Consider the following 20,344-nt stretch of genomic DNA (forward strand, 5'->3'; position numbering starts at 1 on the left):
GGTCTTAAGTATCTTAGGAAGATTTTTTTCCTGGCCTGATAAATGCTTCAATAATGAGCATCAAATACTGCAAGGCAGAGCTGCTTTGGTGCTTCATAGTTCTGTAAATGCATTCAGCTGCTTTCAACCACAAATCTAAAGTGAAAACACTGCCTTGGGGGATCAATGTAAAAGATCTCAAGGGACTTTCTCTGGATGTGGATATCTGTAAAGAAGGTGGAGGAGGTTAACATTATATCTACTTATGTGCAACCTGTAGTGTGCAGGTCAAAACCATTGCTATGTCAGTCTGTTATGATGCTGAGATGATGGCAACACTTAAACAAAGGACAGATACATGCAGTGTTAAGGTGCGTTAACTTGCCAGAAAAGTAATGTATCATCCAAGGAGGATCATTATGCCACTTCCACAGTCATTGCTGTACAGCACAGCAAATCACAGCCAATTAAGAACCCTTTAAACTTACAAGTCAAGCATCACTTGTTGTGCTATCCATAATGGGGTTTTATGGACATGAAGCACTTCTGATGGCTGTATTGGTCTTGTGATGAATGTTAAAACTTTACAGGAAATGTGAATGAGAATGTTGTTGAAAACTAAACAGATCATTTGGTTCAGTTTTTCAGGTACACAAAGAGAAAGGATAAAATAGACTTTGAGAGCTGCACGTTTGATCCAATTCTATCATTTCATAAGAATCACACTTTCTACTTATTCTGAGAGATAAACAATTCAGGCCTGTTTCCCAAATTTTTTGTGTCAGTTTTCTGTTTTCTGCTAACGAGATGTCACTAATATGTACTGGAATGCTGTGTGAATAGACAATTTGATGGGCCACGAAGAACTTAATGATGTATACCAAATGTGGGGGGACAGCTTCTAAGCGCAGATTTTTGTAGACAAACATAGCTGTTGACAACACTTTCCACCCAGTTTGCCATTTCTGTCAGGCTGAAAATCTAAAATTAAGAACAAAATGTTTCCAAAGCACCACAACTGTTAACAAATCATGTCTTGTTAGCATTTTGCCTCAACTGGTCAAATTGTAAGGACACATTATGAAAAAAATGCCACTTAGCAAGCGGGAAATCATAATTAAAAGAAAAACAGAATTCCTACATGCATGCATTTGGAGAAAACAAATCTGACTGTCTACCTGATTTTCTTTTAACTAATTAAAAAAAAAACTCAAATCAAACATTGCATGCTGTCCCTTTACATAAATGCAGCTTCCTATTGTGATGTGAATTTTGTTGTATTGTTCCTCTGTGCACATAGCAGCTTATTCAAGCTTAATTTGTGCCACTGTGTCTTCCTGTGAGCAGACCCCAGTCATCTTTAAACGGCTCCATTTAAAATGCAATTTGATTATCTGCCAAATTGCTACCAAGTCTTTCCCTCTGCAGCTTGGGGATGGGGGGTAAAAATTTTAATTAGCATTTGTGCATAAAAGAGAGGTCTTTGTTGCATTTTGAACACAGCATCCCAGAATGACCACCACTTTCAAAGAGTCATCACCCAAACGATTTCAAACTAATAGATCCAAAGGGAGAGGAGCAGTCCTGGCACGGAGGGGTGGGGGAATCACAGAGGTCTTCAGTGGCACTGAAAGAAACCCACAGGACATGGCATGTTTAAATAATCCAAAACTTTTCTTTAATCATAGTTTCGAAAATTGGCTGGGACCTTCAGTAGGAGACAGCTGCTCTGCCCCATAGCCATTTAATGAGATTCACTGAGGGTTTCCCTTAAAATATTTACGCTGTCCCATGGCACAGCAATATTGTCCTAGAATGGGGAGATAAGGAGGTGTGTTGAAGTTCTCCTAATCAATTTGCTAATTACTGGAGCAGCTATAGGAGAGGAGAGAGAAGTCCCTTCTGGCAAGCTGTATTCTAATAAACGCTGAAAAATTTATTTACTCCCTTAGCCAAGAGGAATTCTGAAGTGGGATTACAGCAGAGAGCTAATTGAGACGGAACTGAGTTGTGGTTGAGGTCGCAGTCAAAGGAGCAAGGAGAGGTCTCCAAACATAAAAGGATCTCTCAGGACCTGCACCTTTGCATCTGCTCAGGGAACGGAGATGGCAGACTCTAACAGACTTGGCACAAAAAGACCTTACTGCTATAGCTACATATCAACAAATATTAATGAGACTACTGGTTCTTGCATAATAAAACAGGTTATTGTGGGAGTTAATGTATATGTATGTAGTATACACACTGCATAACTGACTCCAAAACAAAAAAAGATATGTATAAAATGTATGCATGGAAATACTGAGATAAGACAAGACAATCACTTTAATACTTAATATCATGGGAGCTATGGGGTGGTGTCCTACTCAGAGCAGAGGGCAGGAGGCCCAGACATTGGGCCAGACGTTAGGGTTGTGAGTTTGAAGCCACCCTTGTGCCCTCTGGCACAGGCTGACCCTCCCTTCCAACCTCTGGGACTGAGGGCAACCCTGGAGCTGTCATGGGACACAGCCCACATCTTCTCCAGGGTTGGGGGCAAAATCTGCTCCACCTCTTCAATGCCACATGATCTATAAGCTCCCTTCCCTCTACAAGGCCTGTAGCCAATAGCATGTTGCCTGGATCAAGACAGGTCAAATGTCAGCATAAACTGAGAGCTCGAAGGGCATTACCATAAGCTAATCACGAGCCACTATGGCAGAAGTACAGTGAAGCATTGAGCAAGTTAGACCCTGGGGTATAAAAGGCCTTCTTGTGAACAATATTATCTGCCACCAGCATAACTATTGCAAATCTGGCAGGAAAACTGTGTACTTTCAGGTTATGTTATTAAATATTATGTATTCAGATTTAATCATTTTGCTGTATTGACTTATAGCAGTCCAGGGAATTGCTATTTCCACTTTTGTTGAAACAACTCAATCTAACCAGTTTGTTGTGTTGGGTTTCGACAAGACTGAGGGGGGTCAAAAAGTGTGAGCTCTTTGAACTTGTCCCCGCTGCCCTCTGTGGACAAACTGTAATGTGTGCGTAGCCGAATGGAGGAATTCCAGTCAGAAAGAGTAACTTCACTGCAACTGGGGGGTTACTGACGACAGAGAAAGCATTTCTTTGTTTTTTTCATATATAATTTATCAATGTTGTTAAACATACTGCCAAACTGCATAAAATGTCACCAGATCTGATGCTGATTGAATTAATATTGTGTGATTCAAACTAGTGCTGACCGATAAATCGTATTTTCATCACCATCGCGATATGAACAATGTCACAACGCAAAAGACTGCCTGAAACGCGATGAAGAAAAATCATTGAATTTCAGAATGGGTACGGAAACTCGGTATTAAAACGGGCCCCGAGGCTAAAGTATTTATTATCACGCTGCAGCCTCTGCCCTGCTCTCTGTGTTGGACTGAGCTCCTTGCACAGCGGCCAGCAGAGCCGTGGTGGAGACAGTGAAGCGAAGATAACTCGAGTTGAGGACAACTACGCTCGTTACTGTAGGTGCAATAAAATCTTTGCAAGTAAAAAGCCAATACACCTTTTCAACAAGCATAAGTTAAACATGTAAAAAGCAATATTTTAATCTGCTCTGTCTGCAGTCCCTCATATGTTTTACACAACCACAGCACGCTAGCTCAGCTAAAAGTGAATTGTTACAAACTAAAATGAAGACATCTGTATGTAGTCTAAATTCTTGTAAACTTAGCTGCTTGCTTAGACAAACCAGCCCCTCCTCTCTCTACCAGCAGTACCTGCAGTGAATCACAGCAGCAGCAGAGGGACAAGGACAGATGACAGGAGGAAGGACTGATACTGACTGATGTCTGAGTTCTTCATTCTTTCTAAACTTTGCTCAGTATTTTAATGTCAGGAATATGATTTATTTTATTGACATTTTTTATTTGTTTCCAGTGAGCTATTATTGAGTTTATATAGTGACATTGCTGTAGTACACTTTACTGTTGCTGCTCTAGAAACAACATTTTGTTATATTTAAAATAATAAATTCTAATCCTGATCTTAATTTAAAGACAACCAGGTTGACATAGTAACTGTATAGCTAATATGCACACTTCAATATTTGTTTATTTATCGCAAGTCATATCATCATCGCAATATTGAACATTATCAATATAAGTTATCGCACATCGTTGATTTCCCTCATATTGTGCAGGCCTAATTCAAACCATATAAGTGTAAAAAGACATAAAATTACTAAAACCCTGCTGGTTTTGTTTAACTTTGGGCTATGCCTATTTGGAAAATTTGCTAACGCTTGACACTCCCTCATGACATTTCTTTTGTGTTTTTTCCCTGATGATAAACATGACCACAGAAAAAAAGGAAAACAAAAACAGACTTATTAGTATTTACAGTCTTTATTCAGTCTTTTCCATGTCACTCTATTCATTTCTCCAGTCAACTTGTTTCCCCTTACTCCCACAGTCTCTCCAGCAGTCCCTGCAGTGTAACTGAGCGCATGGATCTGAGCACAATCCCACCGAGAATTGAGGCAAAAACAAAAACACAAAAAAACCTGTTGCTGTGACATTTTGTTCCCTCTCACCTCAACGCACGCCAGTCACAATGGACCGGTGTGTGGGGGATCTGTGTTCAGATCACCATGGTGATGGCTTTCTGCCTCCCAAGGATCCCTGGAGGGGGTTGAAGGGTTGGTGGTGGGGGGAGGGGGCAGTTATGGAGCAGCTTGCCAACCAAGCTTCAACCAAAACGCAGTCTAATGAGGAGAACGGTGAAAAAGAGATGTTCCTAAAAGCATCTTCCATGTGTAACATGGCAACGTTTTCAGCCCAGTCAGAGTTAAGTACACTACCAGTGCAGCCTCTAAACTCAACATACAGTGGACCAGGGCAACTGACACCACAGCAATCAAAAGTGGCTGACATGTTGCAGGGAAAACATTTCACTCCTTAACCTTTAAAAGGGCAAAAAATAGAACAAAATGGTGCAGGTTCATGAGCAAAGGTCTGAGAACATCTGTCTCTGGGTAAATCATCCTTACATGACAGAAAGGCACAGACATGGCATTACACTGAGCAAGACAAAAGGCCACCCCCACTCTACACCAGCAGCTCCAATTTCATTTGCTTATTTGACTGTTGTCCCCTTCTTGGACAATTAAGCAAACATATTCCCAAGAGGAATCATCAAGTTTCGAATGCATCTGCAGTATAAAGCTGGAAACTAGACCAGGAAACAACTTCTATTCCAATAGTCAATGTGGTTGGTAGAGCCCAACATTTTAAAACTTCATCTAATATTTCAATAACCAAAATATCTGTGGGAAAATTCAGATTTTCTGATAACATGCCAAAGTGGCTTCAAGACAACTTTTCCAAAAGGTGAAAATATTTGAATGATAATTTGTCACTACGGTTTGGACTAAAGATACAAATAGCATGTACTGTGTGCTAAAATTATCTTAAATCGTGACCATTTTTAGAGCAAAAAAATGGCACATACTTTCATTTAATTATTCTCATACACGCAGAAAACTGTAACATGCTTCCAAATTACAGCAGCTAACTTTTTGTAGATAAAAATGTTGCGTACTCTCACAAACTTTTCTCTGCTTTTTTTCTGTTCAGTCAGACAGAGACCTTAACAGAGACCATTTAGCTTAAGTGTGAGCTGTTTCATATGGCAATTCAGTGGACTAAAAACATGAGTTCACACAGTGCACTGGAGTAAGAGCCAGAAAATAGGGCCTTTTTTATTAACTGAATCACCAAGATTCCAAAAGATTCCCACCCCTAATTACTACTCCTAATAAAAGAGCAAAACATATTCTTGAGGAGTTATATTATATTATACCTGTGGACAGGGCAGAACTTTTATCACATTAGTAGTAGTCGACAGGACTCTCTAGTATGCTATATTAAGAAAAATACAAAAATCTAAGTGACTAAGTGAATTCCATATCCAACAGAGATGGTGTCTTGATTATGAGATATACACTTATATCACTCATTAAACATGTATACAGTTTTTCACACAGGTTCTTAGACAGCATTGTGTAAATTTTAAAACAAAGCTTAAAATCTGACAATGTAACAGGAAAAACCACTCACTCTACTAATTACTGGAAGTATGAAAATCATCTTCTGCTGTGGTTTCATTGTGGACTAAGATTAATGTGCCAGACATGTCTCACATTTGATTTGATTAATGAACAGGAATACTGTAATATTACTAACCCTGTAGAATGTATAAGGTGACACAACACTGGACTGTAAGCTTAGCATAGTATATAAATAAATACTGCATTGGATTTCCATTAAAGTAACATGGTTGAACAACCACTACAAGTGGCTGGCAATTTGTCAAATGAGTTAATTGGTCACCAGTTCATCCAATTCATCTTAATGCTTGTTTTTGGACCACACCCAAAGAACAGTGAATTAGGCATGCTCTGCAGCCAACAGTTACTTTGAGTACAAGACTGAATCCCTTGTGGTGAATGGTGCCAAAGTCAAAACGGTCCTATTTAGATTTTTAATCAAGCTTTGGACTCCTCACCTGTCATTTCTTAGTCCTTCTTCTGATATATTATAGCCTACACCAGGTCTTACGGCCAAATATCTGATGCAGAACTGTTTACTCACTAAATGCCAGGTGGTGCAGGTACTGAAAAGCTACAGGCTGGGGGAAAGGGCCTAACCTTTATACAGTGTCTAAACGTCCTCACTTTCCCCTTGAACATCTATCCTTAACTGTGCTCCTCTGGTCCCCTCCCTGTCCCAAAGTGGCCAGCTGGGAACTGTGCACATGTGCTGACGTCCCTACTAACCTTGGCTAGTGTAAGGATTACCGTGCATTTACACTCAATGCTCCTTCTTTCCTTAAGACTTATTAAGAATGATAATGAGCTCGGAAAGGGGCAGCATGTCCCTTTCTCGACTCTGTGAAAGCTCTTCTCTGTCTTTCTCGCTATTCACTTGTCTTCTTCCTCTTTCTATTCTTCCTCTCCACCTTTTCTGCAGTCTCTCTCTATCCCCCAGTCCATGCCTCTCTCTCTTTCTCCATCGTATTGAAAGGACCCAGGACAAATTACCAAAAAGGCCATTTTCATCTATGAACTGCAGGATTTAATCGATACTTATTTCATGCCTTCAAAATCAACCCTATATTACTGTTGTCTGTGTGATTTGTTTATTTTGCTCGGGAATATTCCTTCAGTCGAAGAGGGGAAATGCACGGGATGCAATTCACCTTGAACCTCCATTATATTGGATTTCTCTACTGGCTGATCAAGCATGCAAAAAGGACATTTCCTTAGCACTAAAATAAAAACAATAATGATGATTAAAAAAACATGTGTGCTATTTGCGCTGGTATAACAGTATGTGTAGAAGGCAGTATATTTTTACAAGGCAAAACACTATGGCTGTGGTAGTGTGAATTTGTATACAAAATCATTACACTGAGGGCAATTGATAAAACTTATGTACTGGGAAACAAAAGTAATGGCTCCTGAAGCCTGTCAAACGCCGCCTGGGATTACTGACACTTATTTGACATCAAAGACCTGAGGTCCACAGCCAAGGTCAAACAGAAAAGGAATACACATGGGTTTAATTCTACACATCCCTTGACAGATGCAGATGGGTACTTATGAGACATGAGGCATTTCACTGACTGATAGGGCTGCAGGAAATAAGAATGTTGGAGGCATCGCACACTGATTAACCAATGAGATTCTCAACTAGTCGACTGAACCAGGAGCACAGCACTACAGGCAACATTTCAAGTGAGAGAGAGACCCAATCAAAAGGCCTAGAGGACCACATCCATAAACACTGAACTAAACACACAAACCAAATTGCAATTAAAACAGCACAAATGGACAATTAGCATCTCTGCTTTCTCGGCTCAGGACATTTACCCAGCTCTACTTTCACTTAGTGACGATGAAAAATTATGAAAGAAGAAAGGCAGAGAGCGAGCGAAACAGAGGTAGAGAAAGAAGGGCAGTGTGTTTGACAGATGGATATTGCAGTGTCTCATCAATGCCAAACAGAGATGAGAACCTGTACCACCAGTCTGACAGTGAAGACTGGCTGGTGTCCAGCAAGAGATGGACCTCCGGACAGCAGACACATGCCGTTACATTCCAGAGTTACTCTGAGGGAGCACACAGGATGAAGAGCTGGAAACTGCTTCAACTGATCACTTTACAGTACTCTTTGGACAGATTGTATAGAAGTGCATGTAAAATACCCCTGCAATGCACTAAGGTGAACTATTCTACCCTGTAGTGCTACCTGCTGTTGGTTATCATTTTTGGTGACCTCATAAAATAAATAAAGTAAACATACTTTTAGTGTGGCAAATGCTTGCAATTGAAATCACACAAAATGGAAGCTGATTTCATGTCTAAACATGAGTTTTTAAGCTCGCCTGTTTAAGTGTCAAGTGTGAGCTTGCTTTGCATGCATGAATACATCTGCAACAGTTAGGCTGCACAGCTGCTGCATTATGAGGGTATTATGGAAAATACCTCAAAAGCACACACTCTGCGCATAATGCATCTTTTTACATTATACATTTTCTTAATTTACTAGCAATTTGTAAGACAAAAAAACAAAGCACAAAAAGGACATCAAAACTGTAAAATTGAAAAGAACTTTCATGTTTACCTTGTGTTGTACTAGCAGTGGCATCTTTAATATAGAAGATGGCTTTCCATGAATGATCTGTTTAACCAAAGACAGGAGAGAGAGGAGGGGGAAAAAAAGGATAATTAATTACTTTTGTGAGCTATTGCACGGGAGAGACAATAAACCTGCCTGGTCGCCATGGATATGACATATTTGCTCTGAAAACAACACAATAATTAGCAAAGGAGAAAGATCCGGCGAGAATATGAGAACTCCGGGTTTAAATTGCCAGTGGTCTATTCCTGTCCTCATCTTCATCCCTGAGAATGATAACAAACACAGTGGCAAGCACGCAGCACAGACATTTATAAATGCACTAGAGAACAAACAGTGACCCTTTACAAAAGCATGTTAAATTAAATCTCACATCATAGTGGTGTTTTGTAGAGATCACAACTAACCAAACACAGAACAATAGGTGGAAGTAAAAAAAACCTGCCTTACAGCCACTGAGAGCAGGAACTGCAGAAAAATCATATTTACCATAGCAAATAGTTTGTGTGTGTTTGTGTGTGTGTGTGTGAGTGAGAGAGAGAGTGTGAGAGAGAGAGAGAGAGAGAGAGTGTGTGTGTGTGTGTGTGTGTGTGTGTGTGGTGTCAGAGAGATGCATAACCTGCCAACAGTTGACACAACATTTTGGGCAAATGGTCAGGCTTTCCAAATGGTTTAATAATATGATGTGATATTTATGAAGGTATCTATGTACAGCCTGTTGAAACTCCAAATAATAAGTAGAGAAATGCATTTGGCATGTTGCAATTTTGGCAACTATCTGTCACAATTAACCTAGTACACATGCAAGACATAGAAAAACATATTTTTAAAAGTAATTTACAAACAATCTTCAAAAGCAGAACTTCCGCACTTCAAGCTTTGAATATTGATTGCATTTATAGTAGTTCCTCTATTTACGGTAAATGATACTGTATGACGGCTACTACCTGTTTAGGGGCAACCAAAAGAGTTTCACTAAGTTTTTCTCGACAAAAACCGGGACATACGGTGCTGAAGTCGCAGCCAAAAGTCGCTCATTTGTGTCGTTTTTGCAGTTTTGGGGAAGTGTCAGCGGAACGTAATAACCTATACTGTATGTTTGAGCTGATGAATAAATAATACGTCATATCAGTCCTGTTTTCACGTTGTCTCTTATACGCTTTATATTTCGGGAATGGGAGTATTTCAGTTCGCCTTGACTGAGCAAAAAGTACGAACTGAGGGAAAAAGTTGCACCTTTCTGTCTCAACTTTGTAACAGGGCTGGCCATTTGGTCGCCTGCAGTTTTCATCCGGTCTTTAACGGCTTTGAATTTGACCGTAATGTAAATTATCAAAGTTTTAGGAAAGGCTGATCCGCCGGCATTTTCAAAGGTGTAGTAGGTTCACTAACAGACTGTATGAATCGCTCCAGACCTGCTTCTGCTGTCGGCGCTGCTGCTGCCGCTGCATCGAGGCTGGGAGTCACACCGTGTTTACCGACAAGTCCTCACATCTAAGTCATCAAGTCTCTATCCTTTAATGTCATTTCTTAACAGTTTAAAACTGCTTAATAATGCTCGTTTTTAGTGTCACTGCTGCATCGAGGAACACTTTCGTGTCGCTTTCTGCAGAAAATGATATGTTTGGAAATGAAATGAGCATGTAGGCTACAGTAGTTGAGAGGAAAATGAAAACTCTTACCTGTGGTACTTCGCTGTCTTTCGGTGACTTCCAACTAAAGGGACGTGTGTGTTTACGGTGGATAGCGTGAGAGCTTTCATTATTAAAGTTGCCACATTTTTTCAGTTTTTCGGGTTTTATTGTAGCATTTTCTAATTTCTTACAGGGCGAGTCGCCCGGAAGATCTGCCCTGGAGACCGGCTCCTAGTGGGAAGAGGAGTCCTTAATTGAATTTCTCGGTTAGCAGGTGTTGCTTAGAAAACCTGGACTGGAGTTCAGTGGTGGTCTCCATTTCAGCTGACAGCGTGTCAAAACAGTTTGCTCTTTTACTATCTTTTATTTCAGAAAAGGTATGCTAGGAGTTTTCAATTAATAAAGTCAAGCAAAGCCAGATTTTTAATATATATCACCCTTAATCACTAGCTAAGTAGGTATAGCCTGAAGAGCGTCCCATTCAAATTAATTCAAACACCCACATATTGTCCCTGTTTGCCCAGGTATTGGTGGTGGTGGTGACAGGTATGGTCACTTGTCTGCCAGCAAATATGACACATAACTGCATTAACTGATTTTTCAGCACTATGGGACAAAAAAACTCACAGTAAGCCTCCGCCTATCAAGTTGTTGTAATGTTAGCTAACTTAACGTGTTAGCAAACAACTACCTCAGTTAACTTACAGTACTTGTATTTATGACGCCCTGCTGTATTTAAGGCCATTACTTCCCGACAATTTGCTCTGTTTTGGTATTCCAATTTAAGAGAGAAAAAATATCTGTATCTCTGGCCGGCTGCGACTTTCTTCACCACTCACTCTATTATTCATCCGCAGCTACTATGAAAAGCTGAAACATGTCACTGGGTTTTCTTGTTCGTGTTCTCAGCTAAATGGGTATTTGCTACAATAGTGGATCATAAAATATGAACACCTTGTCATTTTAACCAAGTAGCCTACAGCGTCTTACCTCCTGTCATGGCCTCATGCTAGTTGTAGTTGTTGAATGTTAAAGAACTGATTTTAAAATATTTGTTCAAATGATGTAGTACTCAAATTTTACTAGCCAGCAGAAATACATTAGTAGACACGTTTAGCTCAGAAAATGCACAGAAAACCCCAGGAACCCCATGTCTCAGCTTTTTAGAAAGGCTGGTGAGTTAACCTACACAAGCTAGTGGGGAATAGATTAGCAAGGAAATGGGGCATGACCCTGTTTTATACAGTCTATGGGCATGACTGTTTTTGCTCTGTTGGTTTGCATAACCAAAGCAATACAAAGTGCTTGGTTTGGTTTGGTTTGATTGTATTCTCTCATAATAAAATATATAAATAACATGTAAAAATTTCTTGTATATTTACATGCAAAGTTAAAATAAATACATTTAAAAATTTAATTAGTTATGAGTTTTGGTTTACAATGGTCTTAGGAAAACTAGCACCCGTTAAATTACTTTTTTAAAGCAGAAATTTAAAAAAATTAAATATTCCACCCGTTGCAGGCAGTGGAAAGAGCTGTAAACACCACACTAACGTACTATCCTTATATGAAGAACGTGTTAGCAACCAGTTGCCTATTTACACACTCAGAAGACATGCAGCAACATTAGCATTCATTTAGAGTCTTGTTTCTGGACACCTGATGAATCCAATATCTCTCCTTTTAGCTCTGTTTTGGTCTCCACCAACTCCTGAGGGAGATATCTGAGTCTTTAGCAACTAAATGCTCCACTACAGTATGTGCACCAGCTAGTCGCTAACCTTGTCTGTCTGCTGCTTGGTTCTGGGCAGGTGGCATACAGTAGGTTTATCAGAACTTTTTTAGCTGAAAACAGCTGCTTGCTGCGGCTGAAAATGGGGTTAGTGAGACTGAAGCTAAACAGTTAAGTTGAGGGCCTTAGTACCAAAACAATGAGCTGAAAGGCGCTAAAACACTCCAAACTGAGGGGCGCTGCATTGACCCACAGTAATAATTCTCTGTGGGTTCTTTACTATGAGCGACCCCTTTCACAGTACACATAGTCATTTGTTAATATGAAAGGTCCAGTCACGGTTTGGCTGAGGATTAATCAGCCATTAATTATTTGCAGATAACATGATTATTTTAGTGGTGTAATTGATATTTATGCATTGTTTCAAACTTCAAATTAAAATCCAACACATGTTGTCTTCTATAATTTCACAAGGATTGCACTTCTATATGTGTGCGGTTTAAGTTTCACAATTAATCAACCACTATTTACAGTGTTCTCCAGTGAGTCCATTTAAAGTTTACCTTCTTATTGAGAGAACACTAATGTCACCTCCTCTCTTTGTTTTCCTTCTCTCTCACCTTTCGTACCACCTACCATACATCAATAATGTACTGTAAAATATTCTGAGCATGAGACTCCTTGAAGGTATTCCACAAGCAAAGCCCATAGGAATAGTGGGACTGTGATAATGTATTTTAAACTTGAACTTTCCTTATCTAAATTCTGCAGTCTTGTGAACTATTGACAATCAGATTATTGCCAATTAGCAGTTTTGTGATGTGTCCTGTTGTACATAATAAAGAATTGAGAGGATCGATAGCAAAGTCAACTAACAAGGTAGATAGTGCTTTAACCTCTACCTTCCTTATATGGTTTAGGATTCAAGGATTGTGACCTACTGCTTGGTATACCTCCAATACGTTTAGGATATATGTTAAATAAGTTGTCATATTATAATCACATCACCATCTTTTCCTCATTTCAGAAATGAGGAAGGGAACCTAAAATGGCCAATACACGGAAATTGAAGGTTAGGCTGAAAAAAATCACTCAAGAACTTTACCTCGTGCTTTTTTAAGGAGATTAAAGTTTTTCAATGGCTTTTTGACTTTTCTCATGAATGGATAGCCTTTAACACCTGCCGCTATTCGATTTGAATAAATTCACCTTAAAAAATATGTTTGATAAATATTGTAGGGCTTGTTCACAGTTCAGAACCATCTCTTATTATCTGTGGCTCTATGTTATTATATAGTGTACATATTTAATGCTGATGCCTTACAGCCAATGTCTTCCACCAATTCTGCTACCACTTAAAACAGCGACATGATGACTCACGCAAAAACATTATTGCTCTGTATATATTTAAGAATGTCAGTGGTAAATTTTAAAAAAGGGAACCTTATGAAGCATAAATCTATGTGTCATTGTATATATTTTATGCCCAATACCCTGGAATGTGTTATATATACTACATTCTTAAGCAAACCCCCCACGGTCACTGCAGAGGTCCAAGCATCCCATCCATCAGTGGGTTCCTCCTGATGTTGCAATACTGTGATACAGAATAATAAAGAAGTAAGAAAGACTAGAAAATCAATAGATTATTCTGCAGATCACTTGATTCAGTAATGATCCAGTCCATTTATCGCCAGCCGTTGATTCATAAGGCCTGTTCTCAAGGGCGTACCCACCCCACCTCTGCCCTGCTGACTCTTTGCCATTGGTACTACTAATTATAAAACATTAAAAGCAAATCACATGGCAGTCCAAGGTTAGAAAAGACATACAGTTTGGTTAAACTAAAGGGTTCAGTTCATCCTGAGAGAATCAAAGCTAATATATAGCTTTGATTCACTGATAAAGTCATATTTATACAGAAGTTTGTAATAACATGAGGTGTATTTATATTAAGGATATAATATAAATACTCTTGATAAAGAATAGAGAGGAAGAGAATATAAATACTCTTGATAAAGTGTATAGCAACACATGATACTGTTAATTTCAGCACAGACAAAACTGGAAACCCAGCTCCATCAAAATAAAAAATAAAAAACATTAGCTTTCCAACTACTTCATATGATTTGTCTTGTTGCCATGCAAGCTAGTCACCAAGACAATCAAGAAAACCCCACTATGAGCAAAGGACTTTTGAGATGCTGTGTGCAGTCATAGCTTCCAGCAGCTGTTGATCAAGAAATAGCTCAGACACACAACTGCTGCTAAAGTCACAATGTCTCAATTTTCCATTTCTACACTTTTAAAAAAAGAGATTCAACATATAGCTTTGGAGTTTTTAGAAGGGATATTTTTTCACTAGGCTAACTGTTACCCCCTGCTGCTGGTCTAATTACGTCCTGGCTTGACCTATATCAATGCTGGACACACTGAGATTAAATTGATTTCGAATTTATCATCTGATTGCGGATTACACATTTTCCAAAATGTCAGTCAATGATTTTCAGCCAATGTGCCTTTAGAGTTGCCCAGGTGTACTGTGAAAATCCATATAAATAAAGTAAATTAGTGCAAGTAGATCATTTTTAGTAGCCCAAAATGATGTCATTGCTGCTGCTCTTGCTGGCACACAATGTGATAGCATATCATCATCACATTCTCCTTCTCGCCTGTTCTACGCTAGCATTTTTGCACAGATTTCTAAGATAGCTGGAGTACCAGCTCCTGGAATACAATGGTCTGAAATATAATTCTGCAATCTAGCCACAACCTACCAACTTTCAAGACTGAATTACATATAAAACAAAAACAGAAAAAGGCTGAGCAGTTGACCAAGAGCTCTGTCTGTGCTTGTCATCAGTACCAGCCCAAATTGTAACACCCACTGCAGTACTTTGCCTGCAGGTTCTCAACTGACCAAAATTCCTGTTTTATGTTCATCAAAAGCTTGGGTTTCACGCTGAAAGTAAGTGATATTGTAGTTTTGTAGGCCACAATAACACATGGGTGTGAGATTTTGCAATGTTTTAGTGGAATAGAGTGTGTGTGGATCTTTTTTTCTTTTTTTCATACATATAAAGTGTGCCAGGGCATAAAAAGTTTGAAAAACAGTGGGCAAATAAGTTTATGTATATGTAGTGTATATATACACTATATGTATCGGGCTGTAGAAGGTAGTATAACACAAGAGTCGCTGTAAAAACGTTGTGACCATGTACCATTTTTGTGGCAAAACTGACGTTTTAATCAATGTAGAAGACACATGCCCTACACAAGCCTCCAAACCGTCCACTGGCAGGAGCCTTATCAAGGTCGACTTATTTTCAGTCACATTACATGAGGGGGCCGATGAACTGGCATTCACCTTAATTAAATAAAGACATGTACAAATGTCCTTTAGCAGGTGGCTGTCTTATGGAAGTTAACGGTGGTGGCAGCTGCCTATGTATGGTAAACAGGGAGCATTTTTGAAAAGTGATGGTGGCTGGTGAGGGAGGAGGGGGTGAGGGGAAGATTGGACAGCTGTCGCCATACCCACCTCACTGTGCTGACTTAGAGCTAATGCTCGATCAAGCCTTTGTATATATTTTTCCAGTGCATTTCAACACTGTGTACACCTAGTGTTTGAGGCCGCACAGAGACACATTTGGTGTGACAGATGTACGCAGCACATGAGCAGCAGAGGGCAAGAGCTGAAATGCCTTGGCCTTGTGAATTACTCTTTCTGTCGAACTTCAGGGTTAAGCATGAATTTCAGTGAAATATGACATTGCCAAGGAGATATTTTCTCCTACAGTTTTTTTTAATCTTCTACCAAATTAAATACATGGATATAAATGTTAAAAGTCTCTATGAACCTGGTTGTTTTTCATCCCAGGGCAATATGTTTTCTCCATCTAAGCTATTTACATGTTTGGGTAGCGGATAATAACAGGTAGGTGGCTACTTCCTCAATCACTTCAACAGGAAATTAAGGTGTGGGTCCTCCATGAAAACTGCAGTATTGCACCAATCTTAACTTTTCTCAAGACAAACTGTATATTCTGAGGTAAGAGATTTTTGAATCCAAAATAGTCATTTGAAATGTAGGTCTGTGCTCAAAGCTCGTAGTGTGAAATGATAACAGGAAAGAGCTGTTGCTTAAAAACATCATTACAGAAGCTCACATGGCTAAACTACAAACGAATGCTATCTGCAACTGTGCCGGTCACCGCACCATATGGTGATGATAATATGCCCAGGTAAAATCTAATTTTAATAAATTCCTAATCAGCTTGGAGGGCTACTGAAACAACATAGTTAATAGAAATGTGTAGAGTCAGCAAGGTCTTTCACAGCTGTGGTCTTTAATAAGATTTGAGAGGCATACAACAACATTGCAGTCAATGTCATGTTGAGCTGCTCCCTCTGTCTGTAACTCCAGCAGAGGGAAAAAAGAACAGACAAATAAGTGAGCCAAGGGGAGGGAAACATGGTCATCTGTTTCAAAAGAGCTGAAATCTGATCTCTCGGGGGAGAGGCATAGTCGAAGGTACTGTATAGTACATATCATCTCCCTCTGATCATTCATGCTTTCTAATTACAGAAGGTGAGGAGGGCCATAATTTTATCGTATTTGTTTTGCATCACTGCAAAAATAGAAAATGAGGGCTCGCCAAGCTGCACCAATTTACTTCATTTCGACCTTGATTAAAAGAAAATTAATTGCCACATCTCTCATTATGTTGCAGGCAGTATTTGATGACGCGAATGGAAAAGCTCAAAAATAAGATGCAAAGGCTCAGAGGGAGTGTGAGCTCGACCTGGATGTTCAGGAGACAGCACACTCCTCTAATGATGAAAATAAACAGGCTCTCTCCACAAAGCCATCTCAGGAAAATGACGAAGATTTTACAATACTGTAATTGAAGATTCTGGATACAGGACATTGTGAAGCTTTGATATTTCTCGGTATTTGTACTGCAGATGCTTTATACTAATATGTTTTTAGATCCAATGGAAAAAGATGAATATTTTAAGATGGCATGTATCATAGTTACTGCAAACTATTACTTTTAAGAGCTGGATTATGAAACAGCAAAACAAGTCATTTCATGTAGTTGTTACAGAAATTAGCCCCTCGCAAATAATCACAAACCAAACATTTAAATCCTATTTATGTCCCTCAAGCCCCTGCGGCTCCTCCCCTCCCTGAGACACCATATGTCTCAGTGGATCAACTTCAGAAGTTTTCAGTAACCATGGTGTATGATTACATGAGAATTTCTCTCAGAGAAGGCCTCCAGGAGGAGTAAAATGCTAAATGCTATTTTTGAAATCAAATTCTCCTTCATGTGACTGCACCTGTTTCCCTGGGAGAGTAAACAGAGCAGACGCCTGATAGAGTGGGCCTGCCCCTGACACACACTTAATTCTAAAATATTTATTAGCTTTTGACACTCTTTAAAGTCGCAGTCTGGAACAAAGGGTACCCTGTTCTTCTTGCACTAGTTTGGCTATACTTATTCCCCTCCCCTCCTCACTGTGCTGCTTCTGCTGCTTATCTGCAACTACGGTGACAGAGACATTAAATGCAACCAGCTCTAGTACGCACTGGTGCTGACCTCACACAGGTCGACCTGACACAGACAACTTTCCACAGTTGGGCCCAATCAACAGGACTGAAATGAATGTTTTGCTGTTGTTGGGAGCTTGCACATGTGAATTTTTCATGCTCAGCTGAGGATTTGTAAGTGAGCGTGAGCAGCCTTACTTGCGAGCATGTGTGTGAGGGGAGGGATCATTATTTGGCACACCTCATCAAGCCATCATGAAGGCAATGGGGACATTTGAATAATTGATTGAAATAATGTAAAGTAATCCAGCCAGCTTTCATTCTTGGCTCACCTGCACCTAATTCTAAGACTGCTCTCAGTTGACAGGGGACAGGGAGGGACATTTAAGGACATGGGAGTGACATGGAGGAGCACATTTTACCCACCATTACCCATCGTCTCTTATTTCTCGACTGTTCTTACCAGCGATGTTGTGGTAAATAAAATGGTGTGTTAAACTGTCTGCAATCATCATGAGGCACGCGATCACCAATACTAGCAAAAAAGAAGCTATCCATGTAACATAACATCTAGCACTTTGCTGCTACTTCATCTGAGGTGTACAATGAATTCATGTCAAAATAATTTCCAGTAAGTTTGCGTGTTACAGTAAGCAAACTGTTTCAGAGGTAAAAATGTTGGTAAACTGGTTTTAGGCAGGTTTCTCCACAACTACTGTACTGTATATACAGCACATCCTGCTTATTCTGACTGCACACCAAGCTTGAGTGTAAATGTTTCAACTTTCTTTTAAGTATGGCACATTATATACAAGGCTACATGAGAAATGTAAATTCATGATAGGAAAGTGTATAACTGATAACCTTTAGGGGTTTGAAAAGTAAAGCACATCAGTCGTGCATGACTGAGCGCCTTTGTTTAGACTGTATTGGAGCAATCAGCTCAGACTCTGTCACTGTGTTTGTCTCACACTGTGATAAAGTTTTATGATTGACCATAATTATTCCCTTGGGATCTGGAGGCTCCTTCCAAATTAAATTTTTCAACTTTCCTGCTTATATTCAAATCAAAGCATAAGAAAAGCATGAAAAAAAATGCTTTTTTCAGTTTTGTGGTGTATTTAAAAAAAAAAAATTCTTCTAGGTTGATAGATGCAGAGAAAACATGAAGCCCTCTCCTGTTACTCCAGGTGTCATTAACAGATGCATACAGGCACACCTGCGCTCCACTTAGGTCTTGGAACTGTGCAATTCTATTTATTCCTACTACTGTAGGTTACAAATTGTTCAACTGCAATAAATGTTTTATCATTTTGTAAAAAGACATTTTTTTGGAAAAGTTCTGTACATCCTATGACCCCCGTATGCAGGCTTGCCCTGGAGTGTTATATTAGATGCTGCATATTGGTAATTCTTCTCCAATTGCTTCGCCGTTCTACATGTGAATTATGTTTTTAAACTCTCATTTAGTTTTTCCTTGCCTGTTTACACCTTGAGCAATAGTGGGAGCTGTGGCAACAGTAAATAGGTGCTTGCTTAACTCTGAGGCTAAATGGTGAAAAGAAGTTGGTCATTCACAACGTCTCTGGCAATACCCCTCCTACTGCATTTTGTTGAAACACCATAGGGACAAGATGCGTTCTTTTCAGCGTGTCATGCCGAGTGCTGCTGGGTACATTATATCACCTGATATGGCGTTTATCCTTGAAAGCTTTATTGAATACCTCAAACTCCCCTGACAGGGACAGAACTTGACGTGTCCGTCCTCACTACAGCTGCTATTGTGTAGTCAAACTGGTCTCGTTTAACACTTTGTCATAATTTAGAAACGGTGTAAAAAAGGAAAACCTTTTTTTTTTTTTTTTACTTATCACATACCAAGGCGAGGTTTCTATATGACAGGGCAGTTAAGGCAGTTTGTCCGACCCTCCTCTCTTGCCAAACAGCGCCCACTGAAAGTGTTCAGTTTTAGGACACAGGGGTCACACCTGTTGTGGAACTTGATAGAAGGCTTATTTATAAACTTTCTGAGCTCTAAATTCCTCCTTCAGAGAAAACGCTGACACACAAAGAGTGAGGGAGGTCAGCTGAAATGCTTGTTTATGAACACAGCAGCAAGTGGAAAATCCATATAACTCTGAAATGAGGAAATTAACAAGCCCTCTGACCGGGGGACTTGCAGGGCATTTCGGTCGAAGGACGAGAGCTTTGGACAATCACACTGAGTAAAACAAAGTCATCTCCTCGCAGAAGCAAATCTAGATGTGTCATTATCATGACATTATTAAGGTCTACAATGCAAACAATACACTTTTACCCATGAACCTAAATGATATAATGAAAAAGTTCTGTATTTTGTCTTTTTTACAGCTATACTGTGTGGGTCAACTGTATTTTCTGGCAGCGTTGTGCTCTCAACTGCTACCGCCGTGAAAACACTCTTTAAATCACGTCACATTGTGTATTCTGAGCGACCTTCACAGAGTCTTTGTAATTTGAAAACTAAACACTACACAAGGACAGCCTCTGTTAAACTCTGTGCTTTGCTCCCAAAAAAAGGCAAAAGTCACGATCGGGTCCAGAGGGGATCGTCTTAATATATTGCCTAAATTTAGGTACTGAGTTATGGCCCAGGAGATATCTGGGTGGGCTCATGTGACGTATAAAAAGTTCTGGAAATGCTGAGTGGATTTGAAGTATATACATTATGGCTGTGGGGGAGAGCCCTGACACGACTGATCGCATGACAGGTGCTGCTTGACAA

General features: G+C 39.6%; 1 long non-coding RNA gene across 2 annotated transcripts in view; it reads right to left on the minus strand.

Moving 5' to 3' along the window:
* LOC122882815 overlaps window positions 1–11,484 on the minus strand; it is a 40,690-nt gene extending 29,206 nt beyond the window's left edge. For both annotated transcript variants that reach the window (XR_006379465.1, XR_006379464.1), the window contains exons 1-2: window positions 10,340–11,484; window positions 8,643–8,699 (exon numbers count right to left, since the gene is read on the minus strand). This is a non-coding gene — a long non-coding RNA (uncharacterized LOC122882815). The remainder of the gene's footprint in view (window positions 1–8,642; window positions 8,700–10,339) is intronic.
* Between the last annotated feature and the right edge of the window lie 8,860 nt (window positions 11,485–20,344).

This window comes from Siniperca chuatsi, linkage group LG10, assembly GCF_020085105.1.
Source record: "Siniperca chuatsi isolate FFG_IHB_CAS linkage group LG10, ASM2008510v1, whole genome shotgun sequence".
Lineage (NCBI taxonomy): Eukaryota > Metazoa > Chordata > Actinopteri > Centrarchiformes > Sinipercidae > Siniperca > Siniperca chuatsi.